The sequence below is a fragment of the Aegilops tauschii genome, chromosome 3, assembly GCF_002575655.3.
Source record: "Aegilops tauschii subsp. strangulata cultivar AL8/78 chromosome 3, Aet v6.0, whole genome shotgun sequence".
Lineage (NCBI taxonomy): Eukaryota > Viridiplantae > Streptophyta > Magnoliopsida > Poales > Poaceae > Aegilops > Aegilops tauschii.
In genome coordinates this window covers 422872772-422879820 of record NC_053037.3, presented here as the reverse complement: position 1 = coordinate 422879820, position 7049 = coordinate 422872772, and positions in this window count along the sequence as shown.

Here is a 7049-nt window from a genome sequence, read left to right as displayed (position 1 = left end):
TTAACACCCATAGTTCACATCTCTATGTGACCAACACTCAAAGGGTTTACTAGAGTCAATAATCTAGTTCACATCGTTATGTGATTAACACCCAAAGAGTACTAAGGTGTGATCATGTTTTGATTGTGAGATAATTTTAGTCAACGGGTCTGTCATATTCAGATCCATAAGTATTTTGCAAATTTCTATGTCTACCATGCTCTGCACGGAGCTACTCTTAGCTAATTGCTCCCACTTTCAATATGTATCTAGACCGAGACTTAGAGTCATCTAGATTAGTGTCAAAACTTGCATCGACGTAACCCTTTACGATGAACCTTTTGTCACTTCCATAATCGAGAAACATATCCTTATTCCACTAAGGATAATTTTGACCGCTGTCCAGTGATCTACTCCTAGATCACTATTGTACTCCCTTGCCAATATCAGTGTAGGGTATACAATAGATCTGGTACACACCATGGCATACTTTATAGAACCTATGGCCAAGGCATAGGGAATGACTTTCATTTTCTTTCTATCTTTTGCCGTGGTTGGGCTTTGAGTCTTTACTCAATTTCACACCTTGTAACTCAGGCAAGAACTCTTTCTTTGACTGTTCTATTTTGAACTACTTCAAAATCTTGTTAAGGTATGTACTCATTGAAAAAACTTATCAAGCGTCTTGATCTATCTCTATAGATCTTGATGCTCAATATGTAAGCAGCTTCACCGAGGTCTTTCTTATGAAAAACTCCTTTCAAACACTCCTTTATGCTTTGCAGAATAATTCTACATTATTTCCGATCAACAATATGTCATTCACATATACTTATCAGAAATGCTGTAGTGCTCCCACTCACTTTCTTGTAAATACAGGCTTCACCGCAAGTCTGTATAACACTATATCCTTTGATCAACTTATCAAAATATATATTTCAACTCCGAGATGCTTGCACCAGTCCATAGATGGATCGCTGGAGCTTGCAAATTTTGTTAGCACCTTTAGGATTGACAAAACCTTCTGGTTGCATCATATACAACTCTTCTTTAATAAATCCATGAAGGAATGTAGTTTTGTTTATCCATTTGCCAGATTTCATAAAATGCGGCAATTGCTAACATGATTCAGACATAGTTAAGCATAGATACGAGTGAGAAACTCTCATCGTAGTCAACACCTTGAACTTGTCGAAAACCTTTTTGCGACAATTCTAGCTTTGTAGATAGTGATACTACTATCAGCGTCCGTCTTCCTCTTGACGATCCATTTATTCTCAATTGCTTGTCGATCATCGGGCAAGTCAACCAAAGTCCACACTTTGTTCTCATACATGGATCTCATCTCAGATTTCATGGCCTCAAGCCATTTTGCGGAATCTGGGCTCACCATCGCTTCTTCATAGTTTGTAGGTTTGTCATGGTCTAGTAACATAACCTCCAGAACAGGATTACCGTACCACTCTGGTGCGGATCTTACTCTGGTTGACCTACAAGGTTTAGTAACAACTTGATCTGAAGTTTCATGATCATCATCATTAACTTCCTCACTCATTGGTATAGACGTCACAGGAACCGTTTCTTGTGATGAACTACTTTCCAAAAAGGGAGCAGGTACAGTTACCTTATCAAGTTCTACTTTCCTCCCACTCACTTCTTTCGAGAGAAACTCCTTCTCTAGAAAGGATCCATACTAAGCAACGAATGTCTTGCCTTCGGATCTGTGATAGAAGGTGTACCCAACTATCTCCTTTGGGTATCCTATAAAGACACATTTCTCCGATCTGAGTTTGAGCTTATCAGGATGAAACTTTTTCACATAAGCATCGCAACCCCAAACTTTAAGAAATGACAACTTTGGTTTCTTGCCAAACCACAGTTCATAAGGCGTCGTCTCAACGGATTTTGATGGTGCCCTATTTAACGTGAATGTAGTTGTCTCTAATGCATAACCCCAAAACGATAGTGGTAGATCGGTAAGAGACATCATATATTGCACCATATCTAATAAAGTACGGTTACGATGTTCGGACACACCATTACACTGTGGTGTTCCAGGTGGCGTGAGTAGTGAAAAAATTTCACATTGTTTTAACTGAAGGCCAAACTCGTAACTCAAATACTCTTCTCCACGATCAGATCGTAGAAACTTTATTTTCTTGTTATGATGTTTTTCCGCTTCACTCTGAAATTATATGAACTTTTGAAATGTTTCAGACTTCTGTTTCATTAAGTAGATATACCCATATCTGCTCAAATCATCTGTGAAGGTCAGAAAATAATGATACCTGCTACGAGCCTCAATATTCATCGGACCACATACATCTGTATGTATGATTTCCAACAAATCTGTTGCTCTCTCCATAGTTCTGGAGAACGGCGTTTTAGTCATCTTGCCCATGAGGCACGGTTCGCAAGTATCAAGTGATTCATAATCAAGTGATTCCAAAATCCCATCAGTATGGAGTTTCTTCATGCGCTTTACACCAATATGACCTAAACGGCAGTGCCACAAATAAGTTGCACTATCATTATTAACTTTGCATCTTTTGGCTTCAATATTATGAATATGTGTATCACTACGATCGAGATCCAACAAACCATATTCGTTGGTGTGTATGACCATAAAAGGTTTTTATTCATGTAAACAAAACAACAATTGTTCTCTAACTTAAATGAATAACCGTATTGCAATAAACATGATCAAATCATATTCATGCTCAACGCAAACACCAAATAACACTTATTTAGTTTCAACACTAATCCCGAAAGTATAGGGAGTGTGCGATGACGATCATATCAATCTTGGAACTACTTCCAACACACATCGTCACCTCTCCTTTTACTAGCCTCTGTTATTCTGCAACTCCCGTTTCGAGTTACTACTCTTAGCAACTGAACCAGTATCAAATACCGAGGGGTTGCTATCAACACTAGTAAAGTGCACATCAATAACATGTATATCCAATATACCTTTGTTCACTTTGCCATCCTTCTTATCCACCAAATAGTTGGGGTAGTTCCGCTTCCAGTGACCAGTCCCTTTGCAGTAGAAGTACTTAGTCTCAGGCTTAGGTACAGACTTGGGCTTCTTCACTTGAGTAGCAACTTGCTTGCCGTTCTTTTTGAAGTTCCCCTTCTTCCCTTTGCCCTTTTCTTGAAATTAGTGGTCTCGTCAACCATCAACACTTGAAGTGGTCTCGTCAACCATCAACACTTGATGTTTTTCTTGATTTCTACCTTCGTCGATTTCAGCATCACGAAGAGCTCGGGAATTACTTTCGTCATCCCTTGCATACTATAGTTCATCACGAAGTTCTACTAACTTGGTGATGGTGACTAGAGAATTCTGTCAATCACTATTTTATCTGGAAGATAAACTCCCACTTGATTCAAGCAATTGTAGTACCCAGACAATCTGAGCACATGCTCACTAGTTGAGCGATTCTCCTCCATCTTTTAGCTATAGAACTTGTTGGAGATTTCATATCTCTCAACTCGGATATTTGCTTGAAATATTAACTTCAACTCCTGGAACATCTCATATGGTCCATGACGTTCAAAACGTCTTTGAAGTCCCGATTCTAAGCCGTTAAGCATGGTGCACTAAACTATCAAGTAGTCATCTTATTGAGCTAGCCAAACGTTTCATAACATCTGTATCTGCTCCTGCAATAGGTCTGTCACCTAGCGGTGCATCAAGGACATAATTTTTCTGTGCAGCAATGAGGATAATCCTCAGATCACGGATCCAATCCGCATCTTTGCTACTAACATCTTTCAACATAATTTTTCTCTAGGAACATATCAAAAATAAACACAGGGAAGCAACAACACGAGCTATTGATCTACAACATAATTTGCAAAATACTATCAGGACTAAGTTCATGATAAATTTAAGTTTAATTAATCATATTACTTAAGAACTCCCACTTAGATAAACATCCCTCTAATCCTCTAAGTGATCACGTGATCCATATCAACTAAACCATGTCCGATCATCACGTGAGATGGAGTAGTTTCAATGGTGAAAATCACTATGTTGATCATATCTACTATATGATTCACGCTCGACCTTTCGGTCTCCGTGTTCCGAGGCCATATCTGTTATATGCTAGGCTCGTCAAGTTTAACCTGAGTATTCCACGTGTGCAACTGTTTTGCACCCATTGTATTTGAACGTAGAGCCTATCACACCCGATCATCACGTGGTGTCTCAGCACGAAGAACTTTCGCAATGGTGCATACTCAGGGAGAACACTTATACTTTGATAATTTAGTGAAGGATCATCTTATAATGCTACCGTCAAACAAAGCAAGATAAGATGCATAAAGGATTAACATCACATGCAATCAATATAAGTGATATGATATGGCCATCATCATCTTGTGCTTGTGATCTCCATCTCCGAAGCACCGTGCTTGTGATCTCCATCTCCGAAGCACCGTCATGATCACCATCGTCACCGGCGCGACACCTTGATCTCCATCGTAGCATCGTTGTCGTCTCGTCAATCTTATGCTTCTACAACTATCGCTACCGCTTAGTGATAAAGTAAAGCATTACATGGCGATTGCATTGCATACAATAAAACGACAACCATATGGCTCCTGCCAGTTGCCGATAACTCGGTTACAAAACATGATCATCTCATACAACAAATTATATCACATCATGTCTTGACCATATCACATCACAACATGCCCTGCAAAAACAAGTTAGACGTCCTCTACTTTGTTTTTGCAAGTTTTACGTGGCTGCTACGGGCTTAGCAAGAACCGTTCTTACGTACGCATCAAAACCACAACGATAGTTTGTCAAGTTGGTGCTGTTTTAACCTTCGCAAGGACCGGGCGTAGCCACACTCGGTTCAACTAAAGTGAGAGAGACAGACACCCGCCAGTCACCTTTAAGCAACGAGTGCTCGCAACGGTGAAACCAGTCTCGCGTAAGCGTACGCGTAATGTCGGTCCGGGCCGCTTCATCTCACAATACCGCTGAACCAAAGTATGACATGCTGGTAAGCAGTATGACTTATATCGCCCACAACTCACTTGTGTTCTACTCGTGCATAGCATCAACGCATAAAACCAGGCTCGGATGCCACTGTTGGGGAACGTAGTAATTTCAAAAAAATTCCTACGCACACGCAAGATCATGGTGATGCATAGCAACGAGAGGGGAGAGTGTTGTCCATGTACCCTCGTAGACCGACAGCGGAAGCGTTATCACAACGCGGTTGATGTAGTCGTACGTCTTCACGATCCGACCGATCAAGTACCGAACGTACGGCACCTCCGAGTTCTACACACGTTCAGCTCGATGACGTCCCTCGAACTCCGATCCAGCCGAGTGTTGAGGGAGAGTTTCGTCAGCACGACGGCGTGGTGACAATGTTGATGTTCTACCGACGCAGGGCTTCGCCTAAGCACTGCTATGATATTATCGAGGTGTAATATGGTGTAAGGGGGCACCGCACACGGCTAAGAGATCAATGATAAATTGTGTGTCTAGAGGTGCCCCCCTGCCCCCGTATATAAAGGAGCAAGGGGGGTTCGGCCGGCCAAGGGGAGAGGTGCGCCAGGAGGAGTCCTACTCCTACCGGGAGTAGGACTCCCCCCCTTTTCCATGTTGGACTAGGAGAGAGAGGGGGAAGAGGTGGAGGGGAGGAAGGAAGGGGGGGCGCCGCCCCACTCTCCTTGTCCTATTCGGACTGGGGGGGAGGGGCGCGCGGCCCTGCCCTGGCCTCCTCTCCTCTCTTCCACCTAGGCCCACTAAGGCCCATTAAGTTACCGGGGGGTTCCGGTAACCTCCCGGTACTCCGGAAAAATCCCGATTTCACCCGGAACACTTCCGATGTCCAAACATAGGCTTCCAATATATCAACCTTTATGTCTCGACCATTTTGAGACTCCTCATCATGTCCATGATCACATCCGGGACTCCGAAGAACCTTCGGTACATCAAAACATATAAACTCATAATATAACTGTCATCGTAACGTTAAGCGTGCGGACCCTACGGGATCGAGAACTGTGTAGACATGACCGAGACACCTCTCCGGTCAATAACCAATAGCGGAACCTGGATGCTCATATTGGTTCCCACATATTCTACGAAGATCTTTATCGGTCAGACCGCATAACAACATACGTTGTTCCCTTTGTCATCGGTATGTTACTTGCCCGAGATTCGATCGTCGGTATCTCGATACCTAGTTCAATCTCGTTACCGGCAAGTCTCTTTACTCGTTCCGTAATACATCATCCCGCAACTAACTCATTAGTCACAATGCTTGCAAGGCTTATAGTGATGTGTATTACTGAGTGGCCCCAGAGATACCTCTCCGACAATCGGAGTGACAAATCCTAATCTCGAAATACGCCAACCCAACAAGTACCTTTGGAGACACCTGTAGAGCACCTTTATAATCACCCAGTTACGTTGTGACGTTTGGTAGCACACAAAGTGTTCCTCCGGTAAACGGGAGTTGCATAATCTCATAGTCATAGGAACATGTATAAGTCATGAAGAAAGCAATAGCAATATACTAAACGATCGAGTGCTAAGCTAACGGAATGGGTCAAGTCAATCACATCATTCTCCTAATGATGTGATCCCGTTAATCAAATGACAACTCATGTCTATGGCTAGGAAACACAACCATCTTTGATCAACGAGCTAGTCAAGTAGAGGCATACTAGTGACACTCTGTTTGTCTATGTATTCACACATGTATTATGTTTCCGGTTAATACAATTCTAGCATGAATAATAAACATTTATCATGATATAAGGAAATAAATAATAACTTTATTATTGCATCTAGGGCATATTTCCTTCAAACGGAGCTAGAGCGTGCATAAACGAGGGGGAGAAGAGGGGTTCGGAGCAGGATCTCACAGCGGATCCAGCGGCGTGATTAGTGGGCTCGTGCAAGGACGTACGGCGACGGGGCGTTGACGGCGATCTTGGGCGGCCGCGATGAAGAAGATGGTGGTGACGGCTCCACGGGGCGTCCGACGTCTCGTGGCTTGACGGAGAGGTAGCAAGTGACGTGGCGGAGCTTC